Here is a 17,288-nt window from a genome sequence, read left to right on the forward strand (position 1 = left end):
AAGAAGTACATGAGCAAAATACTCTTTGGTAAGGAGAATTTGAAAGAAAAATATGCCATTTTCATGCCCTAGGCTTCTTTTGATAGGGAAACAAATAACAACTATAAACAAATTGCTTTTATTTATCACCCCATGCTTGTCACCACCAGGGATCTCTACTGCAGGCTGGTTTGTGTTACAGAAGGATTGTTCCACTGAACATGGTCTTATGGAAATGTCAGAAGAATATCCTAAACAGCTACTTCTATAACCGGGATCATCTCTAGGGCCCTCTCTGAGAATTTTCTTCTGCTGAGAGGGGAAAAGTGGTAGTGGGGAGATTTCTCTTTGATGGATTTCAAATTTATTATGAGTTGAGGACCTTAAAACAAGGAGCTCGTTCATGGTCCTTATTGGAGGAACAAAGCTGGAAAGTGGAGAGTTATTAGCTAACAGTTATACTGAGAGGTGCTAGAAAGGTTTTGGATTTCGAACAGAAATCCAATTTCTTTGCCCCAAACACACCCTCCGTGCTTTATATTCAGTAGTAAAATATGTGAGCAGTGTGCTGTGAAGACACACAATTTCCTGTCCATCTGTGCTGTGCTACCAGTCATCGCCCACAAGCTCAGAGTGTGTCACCGTCAAAGATAAATAGTGATTCATCTGAGAAAGGCTGCCACAAGCCCTGTAGCATGTGGAGTAGTATTTGAGTAAGAACAGAGTGGTAAAATTTTAATTTAGAAAAGGGGCTAGGGAATCAGTTTTATAGGCGTCATAGGTAGAAAACAGAAGAGAACTCCCTGGGATTCCCGAATAATTTTTAACTAGCAGCCCCATTTAATGTGTTGAGCCCTCAGAATTGCTCTTGAATCACCCAGCCCTCTTTATTTCCTGCCATTAGTGAGACTATGTGTATTCTGATACTATGTGTCGTGAGTTTCTGCAGTTTCCAAAAGGGAACAAGGTGGTTATCCCTTTCCAATATGTTGGAGAGGGATGGCCCCAAGGAACTGTAAGTGTACTGATATAATTGAGGTTTATGAATTTATAGTAAAATCAAGCATCAATGGAGATGTCATATTGAGATTATAATGGCATGGGTGTGAATAAAGGCAATTTTTAGGGTTTGGGGGCTATAGAAGTTGCCTTTGCTAATCTACAGAGTGTTCTTGCACTTTCTCACACTCATCCCTGCCCTTTCACACCCCCCAGGTCATGGGTCTCTCTTGGATGCAGTTAGGATTAAGACACTCTCACAAGGGATGTATAAAAATGTTATAAACTAGGGGTGCCTTGGTGGCTCAATCGCTTAAGCGTTTGCCTTCAGGTCAGGTCATGATCTTGGGGTCCTGGTATCAAGCCCCACATCTGGTTCCCTGTTGAGTGGGGAATCTGCTTCTCCCTCTGCCTCTGCTCCTCCCCCTAGCTAGGTGCTCTCTCTTTCTCTCTATCTCATGCTCTCTCTCAAATAAATAAATAAATAAATAAATAAATCTTTAAAAAATGTTATAACATAACTTGTTATAGTGCAATGATCTATAACTCAACACATTTGGTGGTTGAAATATCAGCTAATCTAGATTTTTACTCTTTGATAAAAGTGAAGCCTCTTCAAGACTGGACTTTCCTAAGAGGGTCCTTTGTGGATATGTCCTTTACTGGTTCATGAATTCTTCCCCAGAATCTTTAGTGACTTCTTCAAGTCACTCCCTGGTAAAGTCCAGCTGGACACAGATGGAAGTTTCGAGGCTCTTCTCTGAATCTTCATGGTAAGTGCAGCCCTGGACTGTGGTCAGATAAGCCCTAAGGTCCACTCTAAACACTTCCAGAGGGTCTGGATGAAGAATGGGGTCCAGTCAAGGAATGATGGTACAGGTCGGCCCTCAAGTTCTTTTCACATCTTCCTACCAGTTGTTGGGGTGACACTGCTATTTATCTTTCTAGGGAAGCTGACAAATAACCATGCCACTAGAAACTTTAATTTTTCTCATAAGCTACACAGCCTAATTTTATATGATTGGAAGAACATTTCTCCTATTAGCAGGACTATGACACTGTCTTAGAGGACAGTGTATTTTCCTTGTTATAGTAAGGACATTTGGTTTGTGTCTGCTCAAGCTGAAGTCTGGTGGCAGCAGGAAAAAAAAAAAATCACTGTCTCTTACTAGATTTTCTTTTTGCTTCTTAAGGCTTGACTCCAAGTCCTAATAGCCTATTTGGATCTAGAGTCTCCCTTCTGGAGGGGGTTTCCTCAGTAGCATCTGTGACATGAGATCTTCCTTCCTAAGACTTCACAACCAACTGTCTGCCAAGTACTCATTGTGTTATTTCTTGGTTGGAGGCAATCTTTTAAAGATCTCTTTTAAAGATTTAATGCTATTGTGAAGTTTTAGGGAATCTTGGAGGCGGTATCTTGTCCCTCCAGAGAGAGGGGATTTTGGTTTTCTTAACTTTAAGTGGAAAAACCTAGAAGCAATGCTTAAGTGGCCTCTCCTCAAATGGGGTGAGAGCCTACCTATCAGGGGCCAAACTGACAACCGTGACATAGTGATGTTTTCACCACTTATGCTTTAGTAGTTTAAAGATAAGTTATGATTCCCTCAATGACTTTCTGTTGGCAGCCATGCTAAGGTATGGATGACAAGGGACTCGTTCCTCCAAGCAGCCTGGTCCTAGCACAGGGGTCAGATAGATCGCTCTGCCCTTGCCTATTTTGAACACCTCAGTGTCTCTGTGGACAGCAGGACAGCATTAAGAAGTCCACTGGGGGCCTTAAACACACCTACCTGTCTCCAACAACTTTAAATCTACCTCTAGTCTTAGGGAAGATGTAGATGTGGGAACATTTCCTCTCAGTTTTGGCCGAGTTCTGGGCCTGATTGCTCAACACATTCCAAGATGAGACTCCAAAGTATCCTTATATGGGACTTGACCCTTGTCCCCTCATCCACTTATGACTCTAAATTGATTAACATTGTAAAGGCTGGGAGTGCTGAAGATTAGAAAATTTTAGGTATTTGTGCTTTTCCCTGACCTCAAGGCTAATTAGAGGGGCTTCAGGAACACCATTTGAAGGGCTACAAGGAGACTCTTGGGGAGCTTTTTTGTGTCCTCTGCACTGGAGGGATGGTAGGTTACCATCTGACTCTTGCCTCAGGAATCTAAAGAACAATGTGGGCTGCAGCCATGTTGCAGAACCTGAGGAACAGGATCACATTGCATTCCCACCAATCATGGGCTCCAGATGTGTGTTTCCCAGGGACCAGTTTTGGTCATGGAGAAAGAGCCAACGTGCCAGGGGTCTAGGGTCATCTTGCAGGGACTCTATGAAGAGGACTTCCTGGCGGGGAATGGATCCCCGGAAGAAAGTCTATGGACTACAGAGAACCGGGGGCCTAGGAGAGGGAAGTGGGGCCAGCAGGAATTCTATCACTGTGGCAGGAAATGGTGGGTGAGAGACCACAGCGATGAGGGCTCTGCAAAACACCCAAAGGTGCCTAAGAGAGAGAGAGAGAGTCTTAAAGCCAAGCTGGGCAGGTGTAAGTCCAGAGAATTAGGAAAGACATTTTCTATACTCTTATCTCTTTACCCTCTTCTCCCCATATCTGCTGTAGAGAAATTTTCAGATACTTCCACTGGAAAGAGTTCCAAACTAACTATTGCTTCCATCTGCCAGCAGGCTTAAGCTAAACCTGGAATCAAGTTTGGAGTTTTGACAGGGCATTGCACAAAAACTCTTCTTAGTCAACAGTGACTCTTCAGGGACTAAAGTAAAGGACAACAGTTAGTTATCAGAATGGATGTGCCAGGGCGCCTGGGTGGCTCAGTCAGTTAAGCGGCTGCCTTCGGCTCAGGTCATGATCCCAGGGTCCTGGGATCGAGCCCCGCATTGGGCTTCCTGCTCAGTGGGGAGCCTGCTTCTCCCTCTCCCTCTGCCTTCCTCTCTGCCTACTTGTTCTCTCTATCTCTCTGTCAAATAAATAAATAAAATCTTTAAAAAAAAAAAAGAATGGATGTGCCTAGGTTATGGAGCTCACCTGGGTTTTCAAGCAGGGGTAGGGGAAGAAGAAGCCCTGCAGATCGAGTTCGAGAGGGTCAGAAGAAAAGAGAATACAGGAGTCTCTGTTGTATGACAAGCCTCACTTGTTCAATGTGTTGATTACCTAAGGGTGGGAGCTGAGTAAGGATTGTGAGCTCGTTATTTAGTCACAGCCTCTGTCCTCCCCACACAAGCAGATGCTGCTTTAGCCTCAGCTCCTCCTAAATGCAAAGCCCAGATTGCTACAGGTGCCCTCCCATGTTCTTCCTCATTGCAGGCTACACACCTAAAAGGAAGAACTCTTTGAGGTCAAACCTATGAAGGGACAGGAAATAATGTTACTGCTATTTTGGAGGTGGCCAAAATGTTCCTGTTCATAAGCTTTGGCTCCTTCTTCTGTCTCCACCTTCTTATTCTGGTCGCTGCCTGTTCTTTCAAGACCTGACCTTGCCGGTTCCAGTGAACTGATCCCCATTGCATGCCCAGGCCTCAGACTCTATTGCCAGTGGGTAGCAGACCTCCCGAGAGCTAACCCAGACTCCTAGAAATCACCTTCATAAAGGAACTGCAAAGAACCTTCTTCCTTTTCAAGTCCAGTCACTGTGACTCTTTGTTCTTCCTCAGACCATTGCTTGCTAGCACTTTCCTGACAATGACTGGCTTTGCTCTCCTGCTTGGAAGCGATGCATCAGGGGCCTGCTTGAAACTATTGTCAATAAATCTACCAGCCCTACAACATGTCTTACCACAAGGGCAGTTGCTAGTTTTCTCTTGGGGAAAGATAAATTTATGTAGAAATTAAGTTCAGAGAATATCCTGGGATTAGTATAAATTCAGCCCAACATTCCATACCATCATCATTTCTCAATGATGATGCACCACAAAATAGACCCCAAAGATGATCTTGAGGTTGAAAGTGAGATTTAACTGTTTGATGGATTTCATTTGCTAATAATTAAACAGCTCTACTCCTTTTTGAATAGCTAATATGCTCCAGATACCTTGTTACTACTTTGCATGTAGTACCTTTCAGATACCTGCAAGAGCAGGGTTTGGTGTTGGCTTTTTTACAAATGAGGAAATTGTAAACCCTCAGCAGGCTGATTCCAAACCCATGCATTCACCTTACCTGTCACGCCATGATATCACACTTGCTTCTTGGGAGTTATGCAGTACTGGAGACTTGTTTTTTACCATTGAAAAATGAGCTGGTTTTATTTAAAGCAGTGGTTTTTGACCAGGGGTGATTTTTGTCTGCCCAGGGAGTTTGGCAATGTGTAGAAACAGTTTTGGTTGTCCTGACTTTGGGGAGGGTGCTGGTGGCATCTAGTGAGTAGAGACCAGTGATACTGTGAACAGCCTACGATGCACACGAGAGCCCCTATGGCAAAGAATGATCCAGTCCCAAGTAGTGCTGAGGTGGCAAAACTCTGTGGTTTAGAGCAACTTTAAAAAGCAGTTTATATGGGATGCCTGGGTGGCTCAGTCGGTTAAGTGTCTGCCTTTGGCTCAGGTCATGATTCCATGGTCCTAGGATCGAGTCCCATATGGGGCCTCCCTGCTCGGCGGAGAGCCTACTTCTCCCTCTCCCTGCTGCTCCCCCTGCCTGTGCTCTCTCTCTCAATCTCTCTGACAAATAAATAAATTAAATCTTTAAAAAAAACCAGTTTATATGACTGAATAGAGCAGTTGAATGTGTAGTTATAACTAAATATGTTGCTAGATCAATGAGTGCCTGGCATAGGATATTTTAAGAGAAAGTAGAAAGTTAATATTATTTTGTGAGACTCCAAGTTCCCAGATGTGTTCCAGATTTTCAAATGTTAGTAAATATGGGCCTGCTTGTGCAAGAAAGATTCTCCACAAGGCCCTCCTATCTGAAAATGATTTCGGTAAGAATGGTCACATTAGGTGGGCTCTGATTCTTTCTGGCTCATGCCGAATGTTGGTGTGTCAAAGAATCTACCACAAGGAGCCCAGCAGATCACAAAGTAGAATAACCAAACCCTTTACCACCTGAGATGTCATCAGGGACTCCTGCATTATTTTCCGGAGTTTTTACCTCCTTACCTTTCTTAATATCTTTTAAAATCTCAAACAAACCTCATAGTAAAGCCCTGAAAAGCCAGGTGAGTATCTTCTTCCATTTATTTTTATAATAGAAGAGTCATCCAAGTTTGCTCACTGGAACAAATTACCCACTTATTGAATCAGGAAAGTACAATATTACTTAAAAACTGTTCTCTGCTGGTCCTCACAGCAGAGGATAGATTGTTCTAGCATAATGTAATGGCATCCAAGATATTATAGCATTAATTCAAGTAACCAGACAGTAAGGAGAAAAATAGCAGGCCCCGAACAGCAGTAATGTTCTGCTCCTGGAGCTGATTAGCTATTTAAAATACAAAACAGCAGAGAAACCTAGAGACCAGAATGTAAAAGCAAATACAATAACGATTTAGAAAAAGAGCTTGGAAAGGAAGAGATGGTCACCTCTTGGCCAACTTAGATCTTGACTTTTAAAACAAATTGGAAGTGGGAAGAAACACATTTCCTTTTAAAGTAACAAAGTGAGTCCAAGTGTAATTCTTAATGATATCGTCCAAACTGCAATCATATCGTTGCTGCTTCCCTGAGAAGCATAAATGAATGCAAACATCTGTGCATACCCCATGCATTTGTGTGCAACATGCTCATGCTGTAAAAATCCCCATAAAACAAAGCAGCCTGAATATTACTCAGCCTTATTTTATAATGTTGCTTGGATTTGAAAGTGGATAGAGAGGGTTATTATGTACTCGTAAATTCAGGCCAATTAGGCAGAGAAACATTCCAAGCATAATGCCACATGTTCCTGCATTCTCTCACCTCCTGTAGGTGCTATTCTGTGGGAAGAGGGAGCCTCAGAAGAACTTTACACATAACTTGTTTTCCTGGCAAGTAGAGAACACACGTTTGTAGGATTTTGACTGGGATAAAGGCACTCTTTCACAGGGGATGATGTCCATTTGCTCCTAGGGTAGCTCTGTTTCCAACGGATGGAAAATAATACAGTCATAGCTTGGGGACATAGTTACAGAGACTGAATTAAAGGATGAGTAATTGGTGAGGGACAGATTATTCAAATGTAGAAAATAATACATGTTAGAGGTAGCGTAAATGTGAGTATCCCATCATTCTGGAATTTTAAGCTCTATCTTTAAAGCTTCAAAAAGTTTAAAACTCATTTTAGGAAGTATAAACTCACAAAGAGTTAGTAAACCTTAGTTCATCAACTAGCTATTAAGAGTGGAACTCAACTTACTGAGCAGCCATTATGTGCCAAGTATTATGCAAGGTGCTCAGGACATAAACTTAAGAGACACACACCTAGATTTCATGGGTACTTCAATTTAACAAGGATAAACACACACACACACACACACACACACGGAACTTAAAAACAAATACCTTGATGCAAGATGATAAATGCAACTAATTAAATCTATGAAAGAGGTGAAGATTAAAGATTTGTTTAGATAGTGGTTGAGTCCATTATTGACTGAATCAGAGTGGGTGTCAAAGGAAGAGGCACCCCTCAAGCATGCGTACTTGCCCCCCAGTGCATAGAATTAATTGGATAAAGGTACCATGAACCAAGATGGGTGTTAGTGGTGCAGGGAAAGAAACCAGTTTTGAAGTGATGTTGTTGAAGAATTAAGTTTTTGAGAGATTGAATTTAAGGTTTCTGAATATTCAGGAAATGTGTGTTTGGCTATTAAGAGAGAGTTCTAAGTTGGATTCAACTCAACCCAAACATAGAATCATAATGTCACTACATTTTGCTGCCTTTTTATGGGTACCAAGATGGCTTCTGGTTTCATATCATTTTGCTATAGGACTACAAGCATCTTGAAAAGCACCATGCTGAAGGTGTGGAATATATTTTCATTGCTAACTTAAAAAAATACCTATGGTTGAAAATCAGTTGAAGAATGAGTTAATTGTATAAGAATATATTTCAATAAAGCTGTTATAAAAATGATAAGAAAAAAATCAATTGATGTACTTTTTCTCCAAAGTATTTCCCATAGGAAGGAAGAAAGGAAAGAAGGGAGGAATGGAGGAAGGGAGGAAGGGAGGAAGGAAGGAAGGAAAGAAGGGCAGGCAAGAGGCAGGAGGGAGGGAGAGAGGGGGGAAGTCAGTCAGACAAACTCACAAATTGAATTCATGGAATGAATAAGCTGAAAGCATCTAAAAGGTCATTTAATTCAATCTCCTATTTTTGCTGATGAAGGAACATAGACCAAAAGAGTGAAAATGAGTTAATTTAGAGTTATGAGCTCAGCTACCTCTAACACTCATGCTTTCTTCAGTTCTCTTGTTTTTTGTTTGTTTTTCTGTTGTTTTAAAAATATATTGTCAGTAAAAGCAAACAGAATAAGGAGTGATCCTTCCCTTCAGGAAGAACAGACTCAGAATGAGACATAAGGAATGTGGAGGCTTGGCCTAGCCCATGGGGACTATAGATCCAGGGAGGCTGATTTTCTCTGTTTCTATTTTTAATAAAACTCTTTGAGTTCTGGAAGCAAGCGTTCAACAAGTCCACTCAGTATTTGTCAAAAACTTAAGGTACTTAACTAATTAAACATTCCTATCTTTTTGCATTTGACATTTTCATCAACTAGAAACTTTCCAGGCTAAATTACTGAGTTTGAACTAAAATTTTATGTGATTAAACATTTAAAAATGAATACTAATGCATTTCAAGTAGAGAGCCAGCCTTAAGGAACAGAGCATAACTTCATTTTAAAGTGGACCAATTAACAATTGAGAGCTTCAAGAGCAACTTGTTTATGATGCCAAAAATGAAATCAAAACTTCTAAGTGGCTGCGTTGTCAAACGGAGGAGACTGTGAAATTTACATATGCCACAAGGATTTCCATTTTTCCTTACCATGTCTTCAAACGCAATTTTCCTATGTTGGCATCTTAGTATCGTCATATTGCTTATAACTGTGAGAGTTTGTCCTTGGTCACATGGAAAACGTCAGCTCTAAAAAGTAAAGTTGTAGACCAGTGGTGGCTTTAAGAACAGGATGGCCTCCTCTCTTTCACCGTTTCCCTTTTTTTCACTGACGTGCACTTTTTGTAATTGATTCCCTCTATATGTCATTTACTCTTTTTTTTTCAAGATTTATTTATCTATTTCAGAGAGAGAGAGAGTGAGAGAGAGAGTGAGAGAGCGAGCATGCGCAAGTGGGGGGTGAGGGGCAGAGGGAGAAAATCCCAAAGAAGACACCTTGCCAACGCAGAGCCCCACAACTCTGAGACCAGGACCCAAGAGTCAGAGGCTCAACTGACTGAGCCACCCAGGTGCCCCTGATTTACTCTTTTTAAGTGATCATTTCTTTTTCTTAGTGTATGTTCAGGGAGATAAGTGATTTCAGGGGAATAATTCCGAGTCCGCTCCTTTCTTAGCTTAGGATATAATGTTCAGTAGAGGCATTTTTAGCCACATCTCCACACATAATAGTTGCTCAGTGAATATCCGATAAATAAAGGAATGAATGAAGGAGATTCCTGGATGCTGCTTTTTATAAATAAACATGTGTAGGCAAATGGACTTTTTCTTTTTCAGTTAAAATGTCTAGACCCGTTGACATTCTCTTTTAGAATTTGTATAGTGCCTGAAAAAGACATTATGGGTCATTTGTTAGCCCATATGGCAATTTGATGGGTAAATCAGTCCGTTGCTAAGGAGACAGCTGTGATCCACTGCATATTTGACTCCAAAGTGCTCCATGCATTCTACAAATCTGTGCCTTTGAAAGACAGGGCAAAACAGTTTTATTGTGTTACACCGGATATGAAATGGTTAGAGCATTAAAATCCTGATTTTTATAACCAGAAAATAATGTTTAATAATGTTAACATATGAAGTAAAAATTTTGATGTTTCTGTTTACCAGAGGACTGCTTTTTAGTTTGGATTTTAATCTGGAAGTTACTCTTTTAGCCAAAATGAGAGAAGGTTGGAAAGTGGATCAATGTAAATCAAGTAATGAATGCAGAGATGTGTAGAGCAGGTGATGTCTGCCTGCAGAAGAGAATACCGGAATATAATGGAAACATCTTCAGGAAGCCAAGATGGTATCAGTACCAAGGCTCACGAAAACCCTAATTGCTGCAGTTCAGGCAGAATAAAGAGGCAGGCTGATTAGCAGACAGAGTGTGACAATCAGAAAACTGAATCTGCAGCAGCATGAAAAGTCCAACAGAAGCCCTTCCCCACCAAGAGACTTTGCGGTGGATGTTGAAGGCAAATTCTGTTTTCTTAACAATAAAATTAATAAAGACTATCTAAAGACAGTTTTGTAACACTACATCAAAAACTAATGATGTACCGTATGGTGACTAACATAACATTAAAAAAAAAAAGACAGTTTTGTGCCCTTGGGCATCCATTTCACTCACCCCTTTTGGTGAAGAATTGCACGTTACTATATATTATTTTCAGTTTGGTTTATATAAAGGTGCTTAATAACTGCATCATAATTTCTAGTTCTCCTTATGTGGGTTTAGTCATTCCCCACCTGTTGGAGACATGTTGTCTCCATAAATTCCCAAGTTAAAGAACCATTGCCAGTATTTCAATAGACAATGGATTTGAAGTGGGCCAAGAGTCACTGATTTGCAAGATACCAGTGAAGAAGTGGGCATCCCTGGGTAAGAGTGTTACCATAAGGAGACTTGCTTTTCCCTGGGTGCACTACAAAGACATCTCTTTACTTAAAAATAACCCAAAGCATGTGTTATATCAATGATGTTCCAGCAATATTATCTTTATGCAAAAAGCTTACATGTGGTTGACCCGAAAGCTACTCTCAGGCCTTGAGAATATGGTGATTTCATCCAGTTTGTACCATGACACTCTGACTAGACCAAGAGTACAATTCAGAGCTTTGAAAAATCTTCTGTGAGGCTTAGTATCCTTTATCAATGCTTTTATCATGGTATTTCCTCACTTAATAACCTACAGCTATTTCCCACTTGTTGGGCCAGGCCTAAACCAATTGTGAGGTTTTTGCGACCCTCCATAATCTGCTACCATCTTCGCCTTCTGAAGACATTTCTGTTCTATTCAGATGGTCTCTCCTCCAGGAGACCTTACCTTCTGTGCACCTCTCTGCATGCATTATGTGATGTACTCTCTGATCTTTTTACCAGGGAGTCCCTCCCCACCTCTGCCCTACAAATGATGGTCTCCCACATCTTAAGGTACTACCGTACCCACAGATCTCCCCCCGTTCTAAGCATCCACAGTATGAATTTTGAATACCACATAGTTTATCATATAACCATGTACTACCTTTCCGGGTTTTCTACTTTAATTTTGTTATTATCATATTTCCAGTTGGAATTGTATTTCTTGAAGGCAGAGGCTTTTCTGGGAGCTCCATGGCACCCAGTTCAGTGATGGACAGATGATAAGCCTTAAACTATTATTTATTTATTTAGGTTTCAAGTTTTTATTTAAATCCTAGTTAGTTAACATATGGTGTAATAGTGGTTTCTGGAGTAGAATTTAGTGATTCATCACTTCCATACAACACCTGGTGCTCCTCACGAAGAAGCGCCCTCCTTAATCTGCATCACCCATTTAGCCCATCTCCTGCTCACCTCCCCTCCATCAACCCTCAACAAACTATTTTAAACCTATCTTTTTTTAGTTCTGTTTAAAAGAATCTCCTTGATTGAAGTGCTCTTCCACAGACCTGTGATGCACTGTTGCTCAGTGATCCTGATGCCCTTTCCTTTGTTCACGTTATCGCCACCCCAATTCATCCTTTATAGTACAATGGCAGGCCAGAACGTAGCATATGGATTCGTTTTGAAAATTAAGATTAAATTTGCTTTGAGAACTTGCAGAACCTTTTAGAATATAATTAGCATTTTTTTCATGTCATTGCACAGCTTGATTTGAGAAACATCTTGAAATTACCAGCAGAGCTTATGGGATACGTTGGCATCAACCAATGCTGATGAAACTCATTGGTAGCTATTGTCACAAAGTGTCATCAGTAAGGAGCATAGGTCAGAGTTTAGGAGAACAAGGAGTCTGTGGGCAATTAATGGTTTGAGGTACCTGGGTAAAGCCAAAAGGAAAGGGATTTGATAATGGTGAGGCATCACACAAATGTAAGGTAGCGCTTTATTTAATGTTATTTTAGTAGTCTGATCATGATGGTATTGGGCACTCAGTAATATTCAAAAAACACCATTTGTTAACTTCTGCAAGTAATATCTTCTATGTTCTATTGCTTTTCATGGGTATGATTTGAGACTGGGAAAAAATTTTGCTACATTTAATTAGTTAATTGATGTTTAAAAATTACCTGTTTTATTTCCCCACACTGCCATAATGAGTGTAATTTTTTTAATTGTAAGAACACTTAACATGAGATTTACCCTCTTGACAAACTTTTAAGTGCACAATACAGTATTGTTAAGTATAGGCATGATGTTATCCAGCAGATCTCTAGAATTTATTCATCTTGCACAAAGGAAACTTTATATCCTTTCAACAGCAACTCCCATATCCCCCTTACCCCCAAAGTATAATTGTTATTAATGCTCCAAAAGGGTTATATTATACTAGAATATCAATTTTATTTATCATCTTTTTCTGCTCATTCAAGAAGTCTTGTGTTGCTAAATTATTCACTGGCTTAACATTTCATTAATCTAAAATTTATAATCTCGTCACATTTAAGAAAATCCCTCTCCAAATTCTGACTCATTCATATTCTCTTGCTTTCTTTTTTTAATGATGGCAATCTGCGCTTTCGAAAAGAGTTATATTGGTCCCCACTCATTGTTCCCACAGGCAGAAACTCAAAACCCTTATTAAACTTTCTTGCTTCAGAGGTTTTCAGTTCAAATACTTAAAAAATTCTTTTTGCTCTCTCTATCCTGAATGCTTTCACTCTTAGAGTCCTTTTAATTTCTCTTTTGGATGTTGTTTTGGAAACAGTCCATCCATGGCAGTAGGTGGGGCACTGCAGCTACTCTGTTGAACCGAGGTCACTGTTAGGTTGTGGTACACCTTCCAGCAGCTTCAGGATTCACCTGCAATTCATTTTGTAGCGCAACTACACAATCACAAGCTATTTCCTCCTATCCTTCTGTAATTATCTTGAAGACCTTATTAACCCGAAGCATGGTTCAGGGCACAGTCATGGTTCATGGAAATGCTTGTCACACATCTGGCTTGCTCTTCTCTCCCCTAAACCCCACATACTCTTAGGAGTTGTTTACTGCATAAGAAACCTACAGATTAAAGTAACTCTACATCACTTCAACAAGCTTAATTTTTCAAAAGCTCTGTTTTCACCATAAACATTTTTTTAATGCCACACAAACCTACCTTACTTCATTTTTTAAAAGATTTATTTATTTATTTCAGAGAGAGAGAGAGAGAGAGAGAATGTGCAAGCAGGGGGGAGGGGCAGAGAGAGAGGGAGAGAGAGAAACTCAAGGAGACTCTGTGCTCAGCATGGAGCCTGATGTGGGGCTTGATCTTACAACTCAGATCATGACCTGAGCCAAAACTGAGAGTTGGATGCTCAACTGACTGCACCACCCAGACTCCCCAACCTTACTTCATTTTAATCCTCATACTAATACTGTGAGTAAATTTATAGAGCCTATTGTACATATAAAGAAAATGTAGCTACGTGAGTGTATTAGCCAAGGTTCTGTAGAGGAACAGAGCCAATTAAATACACACATACACACACACACACACACATATATGGAATAATACATATATATACCAAGTACCTATAATATATTAATTCTAAGGAATTGGCTTTTGTGACTGTGGAGACTGAGGTCCTAAGATCTGCAGCTGGTAAACTGGAGATCCAGGAGAGCTGATGTGTAGATCTCATCTGAAAATTATCAGGCTGAACACCTAAGAAGAGCTGGTGTTACATTTCAAATCTGAAGGCTGGGAAAAAAACAATGTTCCAGCTCAAGGCTGTCAGGCAGGGAGTTCACTCTTATTGGCCTTTTTGTTCTATTCAGGCCTTCAATTGATTGGATGAGGCACACCTCCATTAAGGAGAGAGCAATCTCTTTTCTGAGTCTACAGATTCAAGTATTAATTTCACCCAGGGACACTCTCATAGACAACCCATATGTTTGGACAACCAGTGGCTTGGTGATGTTGATACATAAAGTGAATCATCAGAGGGAGTTTAAGTAAAAGTTTGTGATCACACAGCTAGATGGTGGTGGGAATTGGAATTTGATCCTGATCTGTAAAATGGAAAAGTCTTTGCTTTTAATAACTATGCTACATTATTGGTATTTCCATTCATATCCAGTCAGATACCAGGATCTTCCTGTGCAATGCTTCTTGCTTCTTGTACATTTCTACAACTGTCCCCATTTAGGGCCTCTTTATCTCATGCCCACACCATTGTAATGATCTGCACGCTGGTAACCCTTCTTCTAGCCTTCCCCTCAACTTCACACTTCCAGTACTTCTCTTCCAAAGTCACCAGATTAATTTTCTTTCTTTCTTTTTTTTTTTTTAAAGATTTTATTTATTTATTTGACAGAGAGATAGTGAGAGCAGGAACACAAGCAGGGGCAGTGGGAGAGGGAGAAGCGGGCCTCCCGCTGAGCAGGGAGCCCTATGTGGGACTGGACCCCAGGACCCTGGGATCATGACCTGAGCCGAAGGCAGACGCCTAACGACTGAGCCACCCAGGCGCCCACAGATTAATTTTCTTAAACACATTTTGCCGTGTCACTTGCTTGCTCAACAGTCTTCATGATTCCCCCAGCATTATGGGCAAAATGTGGACACCTCGACCTGGATGGTAAGGCTCCCATGTCATGGCTCACATTTCCAGCCTTGGCTCCACCTGCTCAGGTGATCGAGTTGCATTTTACTTGGAGCAGGGATTTCAAAGTCTAAGGTATAAGACAAAATTGCACATGGTCAAAATTGCCCTTGAAAATCTTAAATTTGTCTATAAAGTATGGTATACATAGTTTTATATTTATAATATATTTTTAAAGTTTGTAACAAATAATTCTTATGGGTACTAATATTTGACACACCCTGATCTAGACTAAAAGGATGAACAAAAGAAGAGTCCATAACAGAAGTTTGGGTGTGCCAGCAAATGTGCTTTGAGATCATTGTTAAGTCCCTGGTAGTGAATTGGGTATCAGTGGAGAATTCTAAGTATTCCTACTTGCTTCATGGGTATATTCAATTTGTTAGGTTGGCCAGTCTCTCTAACATTAATACATGTTAAAGGATTTGTTTGTTGTTGTAGATATTGAATGCAATAGTGTGTGTGTGTGTGTGTGTGTCTTTTTGTGTATTGGGGGGAGCGGGGTTGGGGGGAGAGGGAAGGCCTTTCTAAAGTCATCTGTAAGTGAAATGTACTTAGGACATGACCTCATGCTGCTGCCTTATTTTAGCTATATTTGTGTACAGGTAGTATTTATCCTTTCTTAATTGCTCAAGGGTGCAGGGCTGTAACACATAGTGCTACCTCACGAACCTCCTGATTCCTGTGAACCTCTCTGCCCATAAGAAAGTATTCTGATTGTGGCATGGATTAGATATCTCAAAGTAGACATTAATAGTGGGATTTCTACTTCAATAGACAAGGGATGTCCTGGGACTTTCCAGAAACTCTGCATCTGTAATCTCAAGCTTGTTCATATTTTTTACCATCAGAAGTCATTGACCACATTTCATCTTTCCTCCTCCTCCGTTCATGAATATGAGCACACCTCATCATTTCCTTATTGGTGATCAGGAAATCTAAATCTAAATAAATCTAAATTGTTTGACAAAATAATATTTTTTGAGATTTATCTTAATAAGGTAGGAGAAAATCCTTGGATGATATTAACATTACTTAAGGAAAATAGAGCACATTTTTAGTTTCAACTAAAAGCCAGTTGGCCAAGGTACTTTGTGTTACAAAAGAGCCAGGGACTAGAGACATTCTGCTTCTTGCTATGCCACTGATTTCCTGGGGAGACCTTGGGAAAGTCATCCACTCCCATTTACCTTTCATTTTCCAGCTTTCATGGAGGAATTAGGTGTTCTCTAAGGTTCTTTCCCATTGTTTTTTTCTGTGATGGCAACATATTCATTAACAAGTGCACCAGCTGGTAGGGTGCATCCTTTGCATAGCTCACATTCAGAGAATAATCAGCATTGTTCTTGTTAGGAAGAGCGGTGGAAGAGGATGCTCTGTCCTCATATGTGTTTTTAGAGCATTGGAATGTCTCTATCACAGCCTTGGCAGGATTGATAATATAGTACAGGTTTAAATGGAATTATATATGTGAATAACCTTATGAATATATGACAAAGTGTGTGTGTGTGTGTGTGTAAGATGAATTTCTGGATTTTGACTCCTTTCTCCAGTCACTTCCAGCTGGGGATGATTAGCCTACATTTTGCTGCTTTAGTGCATCCAAAACACACTGAACACAATAAAACCAGAGTTTGAGCCTCTGCTTCTGTCCTTGGCTCTGGGCTGAAAATGGCCCCCACGAGAATGGATAAAATAACCATCCTGAGTTTATCTTTAGACTATCTGAATGATATCTTCTTGTTCAATATAAGCAGGCCTTTTGCTCAAACTCCTATGTCTTTTTTTGAGTTCTTCTATCTTTGGCTTCAAGAAATAAAGGGAAAGAAAAGGGAATAAGGATATGAAAGGGCCAGAGATGATACCCTGACACAAATTCCATTTACAAAAAAATTCATCCAGGAAATGAAAAAAAAAATGTGTCAGACAGATGCAAGGCAATTCATGACTAAGTCAACTATCCATTTGAAGGAGGATAATGTGAGTAAAATAGAATTTTATTTTATTTTACTTTTTTGCTCTAAACCGAAAAGGTGTTCTAATACACGCATCTACATGGAAGTTTATGGAAACACCTGGACTCAGATACTCAGCTTCCAGCCCACGTCCTGAGCTGTTCTAGGCAAGGTGAGTGGCAGTTGCGGGTATAGGCTGACTTGTGCTGTCAAAGTCTCTCCAGGCTGCTCCTGCATGTGGTTGGAGAACCCATGGCCACAATGGGCCATGGCCCTGGGAAACATGCTGAATAGAATTTCATTATTTATTTATTTATTTATTTATTTATTTATTTATTTATTTATTTATTCATTCATTCATTCATTCATTCATTCATTCATTCATTCATTCATTCATTCATGCTTTATGACCTGT

The 17,288-nt window shown here is 40.2% G+C and overlaps 1 long non-coding RNA gene and 1 other non-coding gene across 2 annotated transcripts in view; one reads left to right on the forward strand and one right to left on the reverse strand.

Annotated features, from left to right (window-relative positions):
• LOC129046182 (uncharacterized) overlaps window positions 1-17,288 on the forward strand; it is a 479,920-nt gene that overhangs the window by 229,172 nt on the left and 233,460 nt on the right. The window lies entirely within an intron of this gene.
• Window positions 17,033-17,162, reverse strand: LOC123853335 (small nucleolar RNA SNORA44). Its single transcript, XR_006793109.1, has one exon. It is a non-coding gene; the product is annotated as a small nucleolar RNA SNORA44 (small nucleolar RNA).

The sequence above is a fragment of the Mirounga angustirostris genome, unplaced genomic scaffold (genome assembly GCF_029215605.1).
Source record: "Mirounga angustirostris isolate CCGP_5_RB_7025 unplaced genomic scaffold, mMirAng1.0.hap1 SCAF_14, whole genome shotgun sequence".
Taxonomy (NCBI): Eukaryota; Metazoa; Chordata; class Mammalia; order Carnivora; family Phocidae; genus Mirounga; species Mirounga angustirostris.